The sequence below is a fragment of the Mugil cephalus genome, chromosome 14 (assembly GCF_022458985.1).
Source record: "Mugil cephalus isolate CIBA_MC_2020 chromosome 14, CIBA_Mcephalus_1.1, whole genome shotgun sequence".
Lineage (NCBI taxonomy): Eukaryota > Metazoa > Chordata > Actinopteri > Mugiliformes > Mugilidae > Mugil > Mugil cephalus.
Genome location: NC_061783.1, coordinates 22,432,255 through 22,452,934, shown reverse-complemented (window position 1 = coordinate 22,452,934; position 20,680 = coordinate 22,432,255). Strand labels below are relative to the sequence as shown.

General features: G+C 42.4%; 1 protein-coding gene across 1 annotated transcript in view; it reads right to left on the bottom strand.

The window, feature by feature from the left end:
- grin2da (glutamate receptor, ionotropic, N-methyl D-aspartate 2D, a) overlaps positions 1-20,680 on the bottom strand; it is a 236,132-nt gene that overhangs the window by 90,316 nt on the left and 125,136 nt on the right. The window lies entirely within an intron of this gene.

The window sequence follows — 20,680 nt, the reverse complement described above, 5'->3', positions numbered from 1 at the left end:
AATGTATCGTCTGAGAGGAATGTGCCCTCGGCCTGTGATCTGTAGCGCAGTAATTATTTCATGCTTAGAGGAGATGGGGTTAAAAAATAAATAAATAAAAAATACTGCTGACAAATAAGAAATTATTCATGCGGCCGGGGCTTTGATTTCTCTGTAGCAGAAGTGAAAAGTGTTTGGCTTTTCCCCAACAGCGTGAAAATAGGCAACGTATCAATGGAAACGCTCGTGTTCTGTGATACTCTCCATCTCTAACTCTTTATTATTTTTCTATTTCATACTTCTTCCTCTCCTCTCTTTGCCTGCACCCGTTATTTCCACCGTCTCCTCCCTCCAATAAACCATTTCTCCCCTTCCGTCTTTTCCATTCTCTGCCCTCTTCTTTGAATCACCGGCTCTCTGTTGCCTTGCCATCTCAATCCCAGTCTATCAATCTCAATCGTCTTCCCTCTCATCTCTGTCTTGTCCCAGCGGGGTTGTCATGGCGATGTGTGCAGCTTGGCATTACAAGAGTTTTTTTTGTTTGTTTGTTTTTTTGTGTTAAAGTCTTGCATGTCTGTGGTTGAACTGGATCCAGACAGAATACACAGACGTACACCAGGACAAATGTAGGGATGGAGATGCAGTCGATTCCCATCCACTAAGAAAAATGGAGGGGGCGGGGCTTGTATATCCTACAGTACAGCCAACCACCAGGGGGAGCTCCGCATGCTCTGGCTTCACTTTTGAGGAGCTGTTACTATACAGACAAGTCAGCAGCTTAGAATATACAGTGTGTCATGATATGGGTCAATATATAAGTGAGGGACTTTTGAAGACAATGGGATATAACGGATATAACTTGCATTTTTATTAAAAGTAATAAAAAAAATGTTTTTATAATTATTAAGATCATGTCTTTACAAAATCCATAATTATTTATTATGGAAACAATCACTTAATAATAAAAAAATAGTGGATATCACTTAAATGTAACTAAATAAATAACAACCACCTTTAATTAGCTAAACAATAAAATCAGCTCATTTTGAATTAGTCTTGTTTGTGTTCTTTTTGTTAAGTTGAAATAACCGTGACAGATATTTATTTTGGGCAATATATTAAACTTTATATGGAAATTAACTAATTGTATCTGTGTCTGAGAAACACTGACACATGACATCGCACCTCTTAGGAAAGGTCACATGACCTGCTCCACGGTTTGTTCTTCCTCCTCTTTCTTAGTTATTTAATATATAGTAGTGGATTTATCGCATGTTAACACTGTTACTACAATATCTTCATACATAACTTTCAATTTACTCAACTGTTTATATAATATTTTGAAGAATCTTTCCGTAAAAATGCCATGTGGTGATTGGTAACAGGCGGCCATGTTGGTTTTAGGCCTGAAAACAGTCAAAATATCAGCTGACTGAAAAAGTCCTGCAATTACGGTATATCTTGACCCATAAATGACAAGTTGTAAGGCAAGTACTGCTACAGCTTGATACCACTTTACAGGGGCATAATATTACTAGTGTTTGACATAATTATGGTAATCCAACACACCGGGTTAGAAGAGTTAAATTCTAAGAGAAAATTAAAACTAAATAAACCACATTCTGTTCATAGAGCACATTATGTGGTGGCAGATGGATCTTTGAGCTGTAATTTTTATTGACCTGTTACACCATTATGATTTTTTTGTTGTTTGTTTTACTGCTGGTCTCATACATGGCCGCCCCCCCCCCTGTAGAACACATGCTACAGACATAAATAACCTGCAGTAAAATGTCAAATTCACGGTTGGGGTCAAACTATCTAATTAAAAATCCACAAAGCAAAATAAACCTGCATTAAACAGCAGGTTGTAAAGGTGTCGTGGCAGGTCCGTATATTAGTTTTAGCGATTGAAACAGATCACTTCATGGGAAGGAAGGAGGCAGACAGCTGATGAGGAAGCTGGAATATGGAGAGACGGAGAAGATGAGAAGTGATGGAGAGGCAGCCAGACCAGAGGGACGATTAGAGAGGGGGATGGTGACGGGGGGGAGGGGAGGGAAGGGGAGGGAGCAACGGGTGAAGAGGAGTCGCTATTTCGACTTCAAACAACATGAATCTAATGTTCCTTTTACAGCCCCCATTTGCATGTTTATAAGGAGGAGTGGCGCCTCCACGCGCACACGAAGACGAGCACGCGTTATTTTTATCACTTCACTACACCGACGCGACGCGAGCGCCTTCATTAGCGCTGAAAGGGCCGGACGCTGCGAGGGTAACGGCGGCGTGAGCTCGTATATGTGAGGGAGTGTGTGTTTGACAGAGCTGACAGGTCTCACAGCGACGGCGGCGGAAGTCGCAGAGCCGGAGGAGGCCGGCAAATGACACCAACGACGGGTCAGCGGCACATCAGGACCACCTGCCCAGCGCCCTCCAGCTGCAGGTGAGGAGGAGATTAAATAACGGCTCAGGTAATGTGATTGCTTCCTCCACAGGAGGGTCAGAGTCACCTGCTCGCAGCGTGGGGGTCATGGGATCGTGGCGGTGGAAAAGGCGAACGGTGTCTCCATGCCACGATGATGAAAGCGTGCAGGAGTCTGAATCACACCGTGCAAGGAGTTTAAAGCCGTTCTGAAATAGCAAAGAGGAGGTTTCGAATAAATGTCCTGGAATTAGACTAACCTGCAAGTGGAGGAGCGTGGGGCTAGTTCACAGGTGTCAAACATGTGGCCCAACAGAGGGTCTGATTTACAAAGTGACAAAATTACATAGAAGATGAGGCATTTTTTCGATGAAAATAACTTCTGCTTTTTTTTTTGTTTGTTTTTTGAAGGATAGTTTATTAAATGTAAACATTCTGCTAATTTACATGTTCTTCTGCACTAAAACAAAAGAAATCTGTAGTTGTTTTACTGCTTATACGTTATTATCCTGCTAGCTTACTGGTCCAGCCCACTCCAGATCAAACTGGGCTCAATGTGGCCCCCGAACTAAAATGAGTTTGACAAACTCTCGTCTAGTTTCTTAGGCCTCAGTTACTCTGAAATAAGTCTGACCTGATACTTTAGCTCATAAGTCTCCAACAGAGGGTCTGAGGAGGTGGACGGCGCAAAATCTTTGGTTGATTAGACATTTTTATACATATATTTTTTAATCAAACACATTTTAGTAAAGAGATAAATGGAGGCCGAATACGTCATCTTTCAGTCAGTTCTTCTCTCATTCAGTGAAACAGGAGCACCGCACAAGTCGAGACCTGTCAATCTAAGCCTCCTGTACACAGTAGGCCCCGCCCCATCGCTGCTGAACCAATCACGAGGTTGCATATCACACACTGTGAACTCTGTCTGGTTCCCCGCTATTGGCCGAGAGCCTGTTCAGTCTCCAGGTGAAAAACCAGAAGCACGCCGCCATATTAGCAGAAGAGAAGCTAACAGTGCAGCTCGCTCCTACAACTACTGATTGTTGAAGACCTCTGATTTAGTTTGTTTAGTCCATTATGTCTCCACCCAGACGTCCCCTTTTTCTGCATAAAATTTCAGTTTCCATCAATTATTCCTCCGGTCTGAGGGCTCCTGGACATCAGCTTGTCTGAGTCATGCCGGGTATTTACTGAACTCATTAAACTCGGTACGCTGCAAGCATGAAGGAAAATAAATAAATAAATACATAAAGTATATATATCTCTGTGAAGCCCGAACACACCCACACACTCCTCTGAGGTCACCAGAACCAGCAAACGAGCACCTTTAATGATGAGTAATCTGCAACTTTGACCGACGCCGCTTCACCCAGACGCCAAATGATCTTATCAGACATCAAAACTAAAGCTGCACTTTACTTTTTGTAACACCGCGGCGATCGATCACTGCAGCGGCCATTTTATCTCCTGGTAATCTTCATCACAACGTCTGACTGTGCACATTATTGCTGTTCACTGCTGTTCCGTGACGCTTTAAGCATCACTTCAACTGTTCGCTGATCACTTGACAATAACAACATGGAGGAGACCATCTTTTACTAAAGATGGAGCCCGTATGGCTGTACGCTGCACACTCGTACGAAAAGACATCGGCTAACGCTAGCTAGGAATAGGGATGGGTGTGGTTCAGGTTTTATCCGATAGCATTACTTTAGAAAAGGTGCCGGGGTTTAAAGGATGAAAACATACAGACTTTGTCCAAAAACTGTGCCTTTTCATTTTTAAGGCATTTTGTGCAGTGCAAGAGCAGAATATTCATTTAAACAATATAAATACAACTAAGACTAAGAAATAAATTAATCAATATAAAATAAAATTCACAACAAAGCTATCAAAGACGCTACATTTCTGGTCTTCTAATAAAATGCTTTGCGTGGTCAGATGTTGAATCTAATTCCAGGTGTTACCTCCCTTGTTGCAGGTTGACCAGTCTGCATCTTCAGAGGTGAAGTCCAGACAGTTTGAAGGCTCACTTCCATCCATACAGGTGAAAAACTGACGTCGCGTGTAGCATTGGCTCAGAGTAGAGTTAAGGGAGCTAAGCTAATAAAAAGCACAGAAACGTGAGTTGCTTTTCAGTCTGTTTACTACCATTAGAGTCAGCACCGGGGGAGTATTGGACCCATCCCTACTGATGAACGGTCTCAAATCCTTTCGCCGGTGCTGTGGTCCAGCCTGTTTTTATACAGGCTATACACACAGTATGTAGCACATGACCTGTCTGTTCTCAGCATATGTGTTCAGGTCAAGAATTAAATGAAATTCATCACTTTCTACTATGTTTCACCTTCTACTACTGTTTTTATTAGTGATTTATTCAAATACCAGGCAACTTAAAAAAAAAAAAGTCGTGCCATCCTGAGACAAACACACACATATACACACACACAGATATATATTTAAATAGCTGCTTATGCAGCTTGCTACGCCCTGCAGGCTGCAGGCTGGATGCTGATGCGATCACCTTAAAAATAAACTTAAAGCAGTTAAATTCTGCGCTTCCACTGCTGCTCCTGGGGGGGCTCCACCTGGCAGAGCCCGCTGCAGGGAGGTTTCTGTTTGTAATTCGTTTAAGCCCTTCACGTTGGTTTTGCGTCTTTGTGTCAAATTATTCTTTCATCCCCGTTGGTCTGTGGATGCGTTCGAGTGTGTGAACATGCATGTTCAACTTTTCCCCCTCCAGCTTCTCCTACCATTCCTTCCTCCTCTCCACTCCTTTCTCTCTGCCTGCAACCGTGCACCGCGCCTCCAAATCCAATTAATCCAATTTACATGCGAAACGACACATCAGATGCCTTTGTGACCGCGACTCCCGGAGGAGCCGAGATGGGAGACAAAGACGGGCAGGAGAGCAGAGCAGAAAGGTAGATGGATGCAAGGGTCGCTGAATAGAGTGAGTATGGGGGGAGGGCGGGTCATTAAGTGTGACGGGAGTAGTGGAGGAAAGAAGAGCACGAATGAGAAGTGGTATGATTTGTCTATGAATGGAAGAGACAGAGAAGGGGAGCAGAAAAAAAGACATTAATGGAGAATGACTGATTAAATAATAAAACTGAAATGCAAATAAGCAGTTAATTAACTAAGCTAATAAACTGAATTGATGGACTGATTGAATGAATTAATCATTCAAGTCATCAAAATTTTGCCTCCAGAACGTGGGTCTTATTTTGGAGCTGTGGCCGTTATTTCCGCTCAGTTATAACATATATTAGTAAAAGCTGCAGAAATCCGGGGGAAAAACTACAAACCCTACGATCAAACAGGTTCATGTGATCCCTCAGGTTAGCCAAATGAAGGTAAAGAGTAAATGTGTCGTGCCAAGGGTCTGCTCAGTAATCGCAGCTCACAGGCGTTGACTTTGATCTGCTGGGGTGTAGCTGTGCCACGCGAGTAATTACCAACACTTTTGGGTGCTCTCACTTTCTCTTTGCCTTCAAATAGCTGTGCTCACACTCGTAACTTTAACCCTTTCTCAGACCTGTTATTTCCAGACGTCAGCAGCTGCTATGGAGAATAAACAGATGCTTTTAAAGCCTCCAGAAGTTGTTTGGTGGAGGTCAGGCAGGCTGATCTGTTCATACATGACCACTATCAGAGACAAGACGTCATGACCCTCGACGTTATAAAGATGGACGGTGAAGCCAAATCAACTAGTGCTCCCCCTGGAGGCTGAAGGCTGCAGTACATGTCATAAGCTCCGTGCATTATCTCCATGTTAGTGGATGGGACGTGGACCAAACTGAAACACTAAAATACACATAATTTTTTTTTTATGACAATTGCTTTTGTCATTTTAGCTAAAGTTGATGAGTGTTCAAGTGTCATTTTTTTTGCGATAAGTTTGTTTTAGTTTGTTATTTGACGCTGTAGAAACAGGATGTGACATGATGGCGACCACCAGTTGCCATGCCAACCGCGACGATCATTGTGCCGGACGTTGAGACCCGCCCACCCAACTCTACGCTACCTGTTAGCTACCACCTGTCACTAGAAGCGCTTAATTATGCAGAATTTTAAGCCTTAATAAAAAAAAAATTGAAAGAAATTCAACCTTGTACAGTTGCCATGAACAGTGAAATAAACTATTGAGACCAACATCATTTCATGTATGCATTTTATGACAGGGAGTGGAGATGCATTGTCCATATGTATATACAGTCTATGGTCGTGACATGCCAGTGGCATGCAGCTACAGTATCTGAGCACAATTCAGAGACTCACATGTATTGAAATTTTGGTCCTTTTAGCAATGAGATGTGATTATTGAAAAGAAAGTTCATTCTCTTACTTTGAAGCCTAAAACAAGAAGGTGCTTTCACACTGTAGATGTGTAACTAGAAGGTATTAGTGCTCATTCGAGAGTAATTCTCAGTCATAAATGAAAAACTCACTCAAAGCAAATCTACACTTGAAAGTTCATAATAAGACTCTGAAACTAAATGAGTGACAATGAACCACTTTTAAAAGAGACAGAGCGGTAATGCCTATGTTTCCTAAGAACTTGGAGCATCTGTGGCGAGTTTCTCCGTATTTAAGAGCGACGCTGGGTAAAGGACGAATGAATGCCTCAGGAAGACTCAGCGGCATGTACTCTGGAAGCTCCACACATAATTGGACAGAGTGAATGAGATGAAGAAAAAGCAGCTACTACCCTGAGCAGAATCATTAACAAAGCCGTGGTATAATTACGCAGAAAGTGGAGCCTCCTCCTTAAAAACAAAATAAAACAAAAAAAACTTGGCACACTATACCAAACCCATTCTCAGCACGCCATTCTCCCATTGGTTGTTGAATTATTCTGATTAATAAAGGACACGAGTCATACAACTTTAACTCGCCTCCCGGGTAAACACTCGATGTAGTGGGTTTGAGAAGAGGGACTCAACGTGACATGTCAGCGCTGATACTAAGTCAGCTTAATGGAGCTATGCTCAAAATATGAGAAAATCTAATAACTGACGGGAACATGTCCTCCTCCTCCACACTAGGTGGCGATATGTGTCTTCTCAGTGGGTTAATATGGCCCCCTTTCTGGTTGACCTATTACATCATATAGTAAACGACTGAAGTCGTTCATGCAGCAGACCGACATTTAAACAACAACCAGATGGATAATAGTTGCTTTTTAATCTCGTACGTAATGTGCGCACAACTTCTGATGCAGATAAGATGGCGCTATCCCTCAGGCGGTTCTGCTTCTACCGGCTCTGTTTACCTTCTTCTTCTGCAACCGGCTTTGTTGGATGTTTTTGTTCCGGGGTCATACACATGTGTTGTCCAGTTAAAGTCAGATTAAGGCATATGCATGCTGGAGGAAATCAATTTCCAATCTCATTATCTGGGTTAAGTTGTCCAGTTAAAGTCGGATTAAGGCAATAGTTTTTTTTTTTATTTATTTTCACTGCATGTAAACGTAGTGAGTGTCAGGTAGAGACCGAAAAGATAAGGACAGTGGGAGGGGGGGGATTTGCATCGTATCCAGACGCCTGTGAGCTTCTGATTCCAGATTATCACCTGTAAATGTCACATTGTCAACCAACACTCCAGCGGACGGCTCTACAGGGGAGGACGTGTTGAAGTGGGTTCAGGGTCCTGCTACGATTTCTCAGACTCAACGAGCTGCATCACTTCCTGTCACAAACACGCGTAGGAAACCAAGTCTCAAGTCAAAGTCTGACAAACAGTAGAATTAAATACATAACATTCAGTCTTTTTATTTTAAGTGAGTATTTCACAGACAATGTTGGAATTTCTTTGGTGAGAGTAGCTCTTAACAAGTGGAAAAAATAAAAATAAAGTAAAGAGAGACGTCAGAATCACCAAAGAAGAATGCGATATACGAAAAGAAAGAATGAAAGACAGGAATGGAAGACAAAAATGACAAGACAGACAAAGAAAGAATGAGAAAGAGAGACAGGAAAAATGAATGACAAAATGAATAAGACAATATGGAATGAAGAAATAATGAAATAGATGATGAAAAGAAAGACAAAAAGGCAGAAATACACAAATGAATGGAAGATAGAACAACAAGACAACAGCAAGGGAAAGGGTAGAGACAAAGAAAGAAAGAAAAGAAAGGAAGGAAGAAAAACAAATACAGAAAAACAGACACAAAAATAAAAAGAAATAAAAAGTAAGAGATGGAGAGGAAGACAAGAATAAAAAAAAGAAATGAATGAGACAATATGACAGAGAGAAAAAAACAAGAAAAAGGAATAAAAAAAGAAAGGATTGAAGGAAAAAAATGAGAGAAGTGTGAGAGAAAGAGCAACAGGAGAGGAAATAGATAGAGGAGAGGAGGGATAGGATGGGGAGGAGGGGAGGAGGGGGAGGAGGAGGAGAGGGAAGCCGAGCCAGAACCAGACCAGGAAACAGGACAGATGGGAAGGTGAGAAGCAGACATGCTGATGAAGGGAAGGCGTGAAGGAGACGGAGAGAAGCTCTGTAACAGGAAGCCCTGACTCCGCTCTCTCTCCTGTCGGCCGTTGATTAGTGGAGAGTTCACATCACACAGCTTTACATAATCACGTCCTTTATATCAAACATAATTAATATAAAGTCTCCAGCTCCCTGAACGATGAGCCGACTGGACTTCTATCTGTACGCCTTCATTTATTTCCACTGTCGACACTCGGTAGAAGTTCCCTTTAAGTGCAACATGAATATTTAATTCAGCTCCCATGAAACGATTCGCATAAAGAAGCCGAAGCTGCATGATGGCATCGTAAAACAAAAAAAAAAGAATAAGAAGAAGGAGAAGAAGAAAAGGGACTAGAAGGGAGGAACGCAGCGGATGACGAGGATCTCAATAAAAGAACAGGATGACACGGGTTGTGAAGTTTTAGAGGACGCAGAGGGAGGGAGGGAGGGGGGGTTTTATTCTGTCTGGGCGTCATGAATGAATTCGGCCATTGAATAACTCCACAGTGTGGTTATTAAAAAAAGAGACAGAGAGTGGGTGGTGTGACACTCCTCCGCTCCAGTCAAACAGCCAGAACTCACCCCCCCGTGAGGATTTGAGGTGACTGGCTGGGCTTCTGTCTAGCTCTCCACCTCCAACATTATCTTCCTCCACCCCTCTGTCTTCACACTCTTTCCTCACCCCTGCTCTCATTTCTCCTCCTCATCTACTTTTTTTTATTTTTAAACTTCTCATCCTCGTTTTCTCTTCTGGCGTTTCCTCCAGCTCTGCCAGTTTAATCGTTCATAGTTTTACTACTGAAGCCAACATTGTGTTATTTACTTCTCCTGTCTTAGGTGGTCATAATGTTGTGGCTGATCGGTGTATGTCATCTTTAGACCAAATAATAGAACAGGATTATTTATGCTTATACAAGAAGTCAAAGGTTTGGACACACCTCCTTAATTGCTTAATTGTAGTGAAGGAGGTGATGCTAGTTCAAATGACGTAACGAATGGAGGCGATAACTTTACACAAAATATGTGGCGATGCAGGAAGTCACGCCATTCAGTCACTTGAAGTTGAATGGAGTTGAATTTGGAGCCACCACAACACTAGGTTACTAGTTTTCGGTGACTATAACATCCATGGCCCTCAACCAATCACACGCCTCTGAGATGTAGTGAACCAGAAGAAGAAAGCATATTAAAAAATAATGCAAATAGCAAATGCTGTAAAGCTGTCATTTATGATATTAATGTCCATCCATTTGGGCCAGTTTTACACTTAAGTTTATCTGAGATTAAGATCTGTAACAAATCATTTTAAGGTGAGTTCTCCGGATCGGGCTGCAGGTACACGCACTCTCTTTGGAGGATATTTTAGTTTTAAAGCTGCAAACCACGCTAGGATTGGTTCCTCATTGTGCAACGGCACAAGTTGAACCTGAGCTCATTTAAAAAAATAAAAGGCACTACGGAACTACGTTCAGCTAATTTTTTTTTAGTAAAGTAGTAGTTGATCATGGTTTTGATTAGCTGCATGAACCGTAGCGGGACACCGGAAAAATTAAACTCCCTCCGGCTCCTGAAGAAACATGTGGATAACAACGCCACCCAAACACTAGTCGACGCTGGGACTTTTTTGCTGGTCGGGTTCACTTTTGTTTCTACTTCCTGCTTCACTTTCAACAACGCTGACTGAAACCGACGCCGAAATTTTGCGGAAGAAATCATTATGAAAGTTGTGGACATGGAGAAGCAGCTGGAAATACTAAAAAGAGGTCATGTTTCTGGGGCGATGCACATCAGGCTACCGCAGGAGCTTTTTAGTAATAGACTAAATAGTCGATTTTCATGCACACATTTATTTTGCGGTGGACAGGTCTTGAATCTCTCCGTTGGGAACCAATTATCATCCTGCAAAGATCTGCCGGGTCAGTCAAATCATTATAGTAGGACTTTATGTGATGACAGAATGAAGACTCGATGGGTTGGACGTCTACCCATTTGTTTGCAGACATATTCACATATTTTCTTCCTCTACGTCGGCTGCAGCTCGAACCGTAATGAAATCCAAATGACTTGCACGCAGACTCATTCACTGGCTACATCAGGTTAGTTATGTCCTATACTCAGATTCTCCACGTTTCTATATTTGAACCAGTGCTTACACTCGCAGGAAATTACAATATGCAATTTAAAAATACAAATAGAGCAGTTAGATGGAAACGATTTGCTCCTTTATTGCTGCTCCTGTTAATAGACAGAGCACATCCTTCCTGTCCTGTCCACGTCCTCCCGTCTCCTTCCTGTCTGATCCTCCTCCGTCAGTCCACGCTTTTTACTTATTCAGTTACAATGCACCCCGTGTCTCGGCTGTCTGAAGGCATTAAATCCTCCTTAAACCCATCTCCTCTACTTCTCCTGCATGTCTGATGAACAGGGTGACGCTAATCGTCCGATCGGTCAAACCGGAGGAGACTGTGGCGGTTACCTGGCTTCACCTGATGGGAGCGTTTGACAGGCGGTTAGAGTGTTTTGCACTAGCCTGGTTAAAGTTTAGCCTAAAGCAGACAGGTGGCATTCAGACGTTATTTGACAGAAAACAAACTCCTGGGGGCTAAGCTGTCGACCGTGTGCTGCTTCAGGAACTGTTGAGACGTGAAACACAATCTATCAGCTCCAATTTGAGGAACAAATCCCTGAATTTCAAGGCTTGTCAGATGCCTAAACGCTGTTGTTTACGATACACAGCACAGTACAGTGACTGTACATGATACGGATGAACCCTTCGCACACGTTTCCACAGGTTTGCCAGTTCCTGACTCCACCTGGATCCCGGCTATGAGACGGCACTCATCAGTGTTTTGGCCATAGACTGTATATAAATATGCACAACGTGTCGCCCACTTCCTCTTTGGCCAAACTGACGTTATTTTCCCAGGGATACGGTGAGTTGGGAGGCAAGATATTGATGAACTAATATTCCTGCAGTTACAAAGAAATGTTGGATTATACCAAAACCGCTTTAGAGAGCGGGCTGATGGACTGGTGGTCGCCATTATGTCACATCCTAGAATGTGTAGAAAACTAGAATGAAACAACAAACTGACAAACATTATATTATCTGCCTAATATGACAGAAACCATCACTGAAAATAACTATTTGACATTTATTGGATCATTTTAGTTTGGCCCAAGTCCCGCCCACCAACATGGAAGAGATGGAGCTTACGACCTTCACTGCAGTCAGTCACCAGGGGGAGCTCTACTCGCTTTGGCATATTTTTTTTACAGTCTGTGGGTTTGACTCATCTTTTCTAACAAGAGGTCAAAAATCTAAAGCTTTCATATGTTCCGCCATCACCCAAAAAGCTTGGGGAGAATTTTGTGTTAGTGTCAAAGGACGTTTGAGGACTTTTTATCATAAAAAATTCAAGCTGCCTACAAACACTGCTCTCAAGAGAAGGCTGGTCCTGTGCAGAAATAACACCTGTTCTTCCACAACAGAGAATAAATCTTACGTTTAGTTAGAGGCAAAGATAAAGTGAAAATAATAATGACAATTTATACTTATAAATTATGCACTATTCCAGTGCAAACTGGCATCTCTGTCATTTTCCTTTTTCAAGAATTTGGTTGGATTTGCTGCTTTTTTCCTGCCTCTAGTCACCTTAGAATCATGAAGGATGTGCTGGAAATCAAAGTTTGACAGATGTTAAGCTGCAAAGTCGAGTCGTCTCTGACCCATTCACCCATTAAGATGGATGAAATCATTAAATGAAACATTAATGTGGTCACCTTTAAAGGTAACTGAATGTCTTCCTGGGGTTAATAGTATATATTTAAAAGTATGTTTCTTATTATCAGTTCAGAATTTGTAAAGTAACTAAAGCAGACTGTGTAAAATGTTCCTCTGACATGCAGTGAAGTGGGAAGTAGCAGAGTATGTGACGGGGGGATGCGAACCTATGACCCTTCAGCCTCATGGTGCTCTTCTAGTTACTACACCACAACTCCCTGATTCATTGTGCCAATAAAGACACTGACACAATAGTGGGTTAACTATGCCCCTGGATGTATATTCAGGGGTTTAGTTCTGATTGTGTGCGATGCAGACAACTGATGTGATGGCTCTGTGGTGTGTGTAGGTCTGCCCATGATGCAGGGGTCTCGAGGGAGACTGTGCATGACGGGATGAAGCTCAGGGAACATATTTAGTAAGTATTATTACGTTAATTTTCATTTATTTTGCTTTGCAGCTATTTTTTTTATCCATTTTTTGGAGCAGCTACATAGATCTCCGGGCGTCACGCGGCTCTTTTTGTTGACGCCGCCATATTGGCAGGAAAACTGATTAAAAGTGAACAGAGCCAGCGCTGATTTCAGGCCGTCGGAGTTTACTGAACTTTAAACAGACACACAATGACCAGAACAAGGCAGAACTCAACAGATTACATGACACGGACTCTAGTCGTGCCTCAGATTTGCTTTTTTTGAGCTTTAAAACAGCCGGCAGAGACAATGTTCCTGATCTGTAGTATCCGGATACTCATTAACTTTCCTTCGTCCTACTCTGGAGTCACTGAAAGCCAACAAGAGCCTGAAGGGTTCAAATGGACGCAGTCAGGTTTCATGAAAAAAGGAGTTTTCGACTAAAAACAAACTCTTCCTCATAACGGCAGCATAATGTAACGAGCTAATCACTGAGCTAAGCAGTCTCTGTTATATGCCAACCTTTAATGACGTTAACACAGTTTAAATGAAAGTCTAAATGCACTAAATTATTCTTTTGTTTTTAGTTATTATACGAGTGCATTATACTGTGTACAGTAACATAACCACAATAATAAGTAACTGTTTAATCCTGAATTTCTTTCTCACCGAGTAGTTTTAGTGGTGAATGAGTAACATCCCTCTGTAACCCGTGCTATTAACATTAGCCATTATGAAAAGACATCTGTTGGAAATTGTGTTAAAACCTTCTAAATAAACAAGAACGCTTTGGAAACGCTGGATTCTGTCCCTGATAGAAAGTGATCAGTACACAAGAGAAATCTGTTTCTTGAGGGACCTCGTTGCTCTGTTTTCTCCAACTTCTGGGACCTTTGAATCCTATAGAACAATAGAACGACCATTCTGGCGTCCTGGCGCACAGCAGCAATGCAGGTTAATTAGTTAGTGGCTCGCAGTTGTCAACCGGATAGTCATTAGAAGAATACGCTATCCTGCCAATATGGTGGCGCGGGGTGACGTCAGCTCTATAGACAGAAGATATAGACATATTTACCACAAGTCTGGGTGTAGCCAAGCTTGACCTTACACCCAACTTTGTACCGTCCAGATGGTGCAGCTGGCCCCAGGTGATCTTTTGACACAGTTGACAGCTACAAAAGAAAAACATGCATAATTCTCCCTGAGTAAAAGTGGAAGTCTCACCTGTCACCATTACCCTTCTGTGTGTGTTTTGATTCGGTGTTGTGTGTCCTGGCCAGCTGCTCCTTGTTCTAGATCTGATTTTAACGTTGGGACGTTGGTTGTGTTGAGCTGCGTGTGGTTTCGTTTATTTCATCGCGCTCTGCTGCTGCTGCTGCTGCTGTTGTTTGCAATCTGATGGCCAGAGACTGCAGAATGACTTCAGAGCAGACGGCCAAATCAACGACATCATTATCTGTGCCTCTGTCTCCTGTCATCTCCGTCTTCCGTTTACTCTCTCTCCTTCCCCCGTCCATCCTTCCTCTCAACACTCCTCCACCTCTGCTTGCCAAACTTCCATCTCACACATTTCCTGCCTTTTTGCGGCCCTCACACGCGTTCCCGCCTTCCCCTCTTGTCTGCACATCCTGACATTTGTGTTGCCAGAGTCTGTGTACACTTGCAGCTGGCTGTTCAGAGGATCTCTGGCTTTTTGGTGAAGGGAGGCAGCCGTGCAGCTCTGTCGGCGTCTCATCTCTTTTTTTGTTAAATACACATCTGTCTAAGCTGTCAGAACACACAAAGAGCACAGAGACAGGCTAATGGAGATTGTTAGGAGGAAAAACAACTCAAATGTTTATTGTCTCGTCTGACTCTCACCGTGTGTGGATGTCGTCTCCCATTCTATGATAAAACTCAAGTCTGTGAGGGGGGGTTCCTCCGTCCTCCCCACCCTCGTGTTCATGATTTATGCGCTACACTGAGCAACAATGTGGAGAAGAGCATCATTTCGAACTCTAATCTCATTATTTCAGAAAGATAAAATCCATAAATGCAAAAGATAATTAATATGTTCCTTTAATTGTCTTTTAATGCCTTGGCTCTGCTTCCTGGAACTATTCATGCAAACGGATGAGCTGGAAAAGATCCAACAAAGGTGCCGCTTTGTTAATCGAGACCGATTTGAGGCTTTGAAAAGAGGATGTCACGGCTCTAACGGGTAGAACCAGTGAAACACAACCCGGTGTACCAAAAGGGAGACCTGCATGGGAGGCACTTACTAGAACAACAGGTAATAGCATCAATCCTGGGGACGCTTTATTTCCATACTGACAAGTTTTGCGCGAGCTCAGAATAAAAAACAAGGCTGGAGCCCGACTGAGGTGAAACTCTCTGTCTGTGATATTTGTGGAAGCCGAACCATTCAACGTCTGTCAGTTGAGTTTGTGCCACAGTTGCAGACTTAAAAGGTGACGGCATCATTCTCCTTCCTGGAAGGACAGCAGCTAAAGTCATGTTACAAAACAAGTCAAAGCATCAGTTCAAACTTCCTTTATTCCATCTAGTTAGCAGAATGAAAACTTCCAGCTATTAGTGCCTACTCATTTGTACTCAGAAGTCAGAATTTACAAGTTCCGAGTTGGAATTTTTAACTGGAATGTCCCACAAAGTTGGTTTTCCCACTTGGAGTTTGGCCACTTGGCCGCCCCATGTGTAAACAGCAACTAGAAGCTCCTGTAATATTCTGTTTATTATCACTTCTGATTAGCTTTTGTTGCATTAAATTGTTCATATAGGCAGTAATTTAAATTTTTCATGTGTTATATGGGAACTACAAGCTCATGTCGCGCTAACAACGGCTAAAAACAACCAACAACAACCAAAACAGAGCCAAACACCATCGTGGCCAACTGTGATTGATAGTGTATTTTTTTCTTCATTTAACTGCACTCAAAAAGTGTAAATATTGAACACACACAGTTTCCACCAAGTTACATTGGGACAAGAGAAGAGCTTTCATGGAGGCGGCCATCTTGTTTTCCGACTTATGTAACTGGAACGCCGATAACTCAGGTGTGACGTCATTCCCAGTGTCAACTTTCACTCTCCAAGGTAAATGAAACGCACCAGGTACCCCACCCTTTAATCCATCCATGATCTATTACATTCTCATGTCTCACAGTGTGAGAGGGAAGCTACGCTCTGGACAGACAACCATTCATAGTAACACACATCTTTGGGATGCGGAAACAGCTTCCAGGACAACCATTATGTACTACACACACTTCTCATTCTTGCTTTTAAAGACCCGTTAATGTATGTCATTTCCTGCATTCCTCCGCCGGTTGAAAAGCTTGCTGCAGTCTCATTTGATTTGTTTGGAATTTCACAAGGTCTGACAAATTCCATGAATGAATGGCTTGACGCTGCTTAGACTACACTTTGCCCTTTGAGCAGATCGAGCTATCGGATGGTTAAAGCCAAGGGGAAATGTCCCAAGAGGCATTACAGATCGATTAGAATTTACCTCTTTGTGGTTTCAGGAGGGTATTAGGAAACCAAACGTTGAAAAGGTATGACAGCAACCATCTTTTCAAGCTGCATGGGGCAATCCGTGTAACTACACGGTCTAGTCATAATGGGAATGGAAAGGATACTGACAAAATAGAGAGTCATTCATTCACTATTCAGAGAACAGGCAAACTCCAGACACACAAAAAAAAAAGCCCCAGTCGGCCGGTGGATTGAAACCCAGAGCCTTCTCTGCTGTGAGGCATCAGTGCTAACCACCACTCCATAGAGACTCATACCATATCCAAATACAACAAAAAGTCTGACAGCAATCCACATGGCAGCATAAAATTATATATAAATGATGCAGGACTCCACACCTGCCACACAGAAGGAAGAGGAATAAAGCAGCTCTGGTGATGTCTGACAGAGGGTGTTTATCTGATCCATCACCATACGACTATTCATAAAGCAGCTCCCAGTGTTCCCAAAATAACCCTGTTTACATGCGAATAAAGCCACGCTTTTGTTAAAAACAAGCTAAGATTCAGATCTCGTACAATTTCTTTGAAAATTCTAGATCTCCCTCGAGAGTAGAAGCCTTCACGTATTACAGGTGTCTCTCTCTGCCCCCCCACCATCACCATCTCCACGCCGCTGTAGCGAGGACTAGCACTGCGACTCCATGAGGCTCCCAGGAGCCCCGGCGCCTGTCAGCGTGACAGACAGCCCTGCCTGCTGATTGAGAGCATACAAAAAGTCAGACTCTGAAGGGCATGAAATGTTTTTTAGTTTAAAGCGAAGCTGCCGCTCACTTCATTAAAAGGCGTGCAACCCACGGTAACACATCCATCTGCAGTCAAACATGTCGTCTGCGTGGGGGCCGATTTCTGTGACGCGGTCATCAGTCAGTCATATCTGCACCAATCTGTTACAATTTACCGTCATCTGCATATATCCCAATACTTAACAAGTAGACTTCAGTTGTGTGTGCTGTGCAGCTCAGCCAACAACAACCACCCTTCTTCGAATGACCAGTCTGCCCAGCCACAAACACACATCTCTATGTTAATTTGTTAGCGTGATACAGTAAAAACAGCGTTAGTTAAATCTGAACACCGCTGTCCGGAGCCAGCACCAGCAGCAGCAGGTTACCAGAGAGCTAGTGTAACCCTGACAGCTGAAAAGAGAGCAAAGCCTGACTTCTCCAAACAGCTCCCACTGGGGATTGAGCCAAAGAGCAGCAGCAGTCAATCAAGCAGACAGTTAAAACTTGGACTTCTGCTGTTCGGCTCCTCTGCTCATTTTCCTGTCGCATTTTTAAAAGTCCCTCAGGATATGAAAGGGCAAATTGTTGAAAAATGTAAATGTTACGCTCGTGTGTTGTTGGAGATACTGTACGTGGTTCTCCCTCAGTCTCCAGTGGTGACAAGGAAAGTGTCTGGAGGTCGACTGCATCGAACTCAGCAGCTAGTCTATGGAAGTCTTAGGAAGTTTCCACTCCATATAATTCCTTGACTGATGCTTTCTTCTTCTTCTGTGGTGGTGGTCTATCAATACAGATGGATGTCGAGGAGAAGTTTAATCTCAGTTTTAACCTGGCTGAGTTGAAGGAAGTTCAGAGTCCTTCACTCACTATTGTCAAAAAAACATCAAGACAACAACGTAGAGTTGAGTATCATCAGCGTAACGACATATTTGAAATGAGTCACTATGCATGAAATAGGAATTCTTTCAGACACAACCAGCGTCACCTTTCTGGTCTCAGTAGTCACAACATATTGCAGACATGGTTTGAGGTGTTTTCATGTTTAAATCACTGTTGCGTAACCAGGAACCTCCATCCTGGAACAAATAAACTCCAGCTAAGCCCACTTAGAGGGAGAACTCAGTCCATTTGCAGTCCGTCCCTGGAGCATATCCAAAAAAATTGTTCTGCCACTCACCCAAGAGGCTTCTTCTTAATTTTCTTTCTTTTTGGGGGGACTTGGGGGAGGTGTTACTCATGAGAAACTCACATGACTAGTCGTTGTACTTACCTGTAGTTAGAGGAAAAAGGTTGATCCTGTCCTCTTTCTTCAATGAACTTTGCTCTAACAAACCATTACCAGCATGAGGCTCCAGTCTCAAGGTGTGAATGGAGGTAAAAATTCTTGGGGACGTCCAGTTGTCCTTGTTTAAGCTTTTCTGGATAATGACTGAAAACCGTGACCACACGGACCTATCTGACTCACAGTTATTTTGTTTGCCATTGGTGGGAACCTGCTGTGCAGCTTCAGGACGGTTTTCCTTGGTGGAAACGTGCAGAATGGCTCTTTCCATTTGCATGCTGCTGGCAGACACCACTGTCTGGGGTTCAGCATCAGGTCGACTGCTTAGCAATATAATTATGAAGAAATCATATCATCAGCGCATCTTATTCAAAAATGGAAATATGTTAAGCAATTGGTAACGCTTAAGTCTTCTCCATGTAGCCTAGCCTCTTAAATATTTGTTCATATACAGAACTCTGGTACACGACAAATATTGGCCGCAAATTTATAGTAGATGACAAAACAGTTTGCAAGAACATGGTATTGAAGACATGCCAGAACTTTGTCTCAACTGCAATGTGAACAGGAGCGCTGCATGATTTGGTTTCACTTCAGAGGAGCTGTCATGGCGTCTACTTTTACTACAGCCTTATGGTTCTGCACCTGCATGAGAAGAAACAACTCCTCCAACCAGCAAATACAGACTACGAGTACAAATTAAAAACTGAAAATAATTTTAAGTCCAGACTGTCCTTTGTAATAAACCAAGACTCATAATAGCCTCCTATTAATATAATAGCCTTTTCTACATACCGGCACTCTTACTCTCAATTTTACTCTAATTATTTGAGTTATACTAAGGTATTTACCTTTGTTGTTGACATTGCTGTTTGTTACTGATTTATATGAGTATTTTATTCCTTTGGTGTGAATATGCCCATTTGTTCTTTGTTTTTTTGTACCTCTCCAGCATTTCTTTTTTTATTATCTTTATCTATGTTATCGACTCTGTATGGTACAAATAAATAAATAAATACAAACAGCTGCTATAAGCTGAGAGTTTAAAGGAGGAACGTGCCAACAGGTAAAGGTGTGGGACGCAACGGCAAAACTAGGAAAACAGAGGTTCGGGTTGGCAGCACCATATAAAATATATTAATTTCATAAGAGATTTGCCTCTTCCATCCCCTCCTCCTCCATCATCCCTCCTATTGTTATCATTATAATTATTAATTGTATTATTTTTTTGTTTTGTGTTTTTTTATAAATAAATTAAATAAGAATTAATTTAAGCTTTAATTATTATCACTGCAATTGTAATCACTATATTCACAATTTGCTTTGTAATAATGTAATTGTCAATAACACCATATTGTCCATTCATATTAAAAAAAGAAAAGAAAGAAAACAGATGTTCGCCAACATCTGCCAATGGCTGACGGTTGGCTCGGTGTGTCACTGCCTTTAATCTGGTGCGCTGTTGTCTCACACTGTCAACTCTGATAATACGCGATTCACAAGATGGGGACAACCGGCAAAATGCAACATCGGCTTTCAGGGTGTCATTGGAGGAAAAACAACACATCCATGTCAAAACAACCGGCCACGCACATGTCACTTCCACTGTGAGACCACACTGACATTAATTCAGTCATACAGTAGCCATCAGCTCTAATGCTCCAGTCGTCTGATCCAAAATCGTGTTGCTGAGTTGCAGATCGATAAGCTCTCCCCGTCCAAGTCTTTCATTGTGATGTAGGTAAAAGTTAATGCATACTGTAGAGCAAGAAAAATATTACTTTGACCTCATGGCCTTGATATATAGTATAAAGCGAGTCCTCTAAATCAGTAACATTATCAGATACAGGCCCTGTAACAAACAGTAAATACCAGATTTCCAGTTTCACCTGTAAAATGTCACCACAGGAAAAAAAAGGCTGTTTTCAGGGAGAATGACTCAGCTCTGTGAGTTTACTCTGAAAGTGGAGGTTGGACTAAAGCTGTTGGCTACTATTTACTTCCCCACGCTGCTGCACTGTTTGCACGTCCACTCTGATGTACGCCGGCTAGCGTG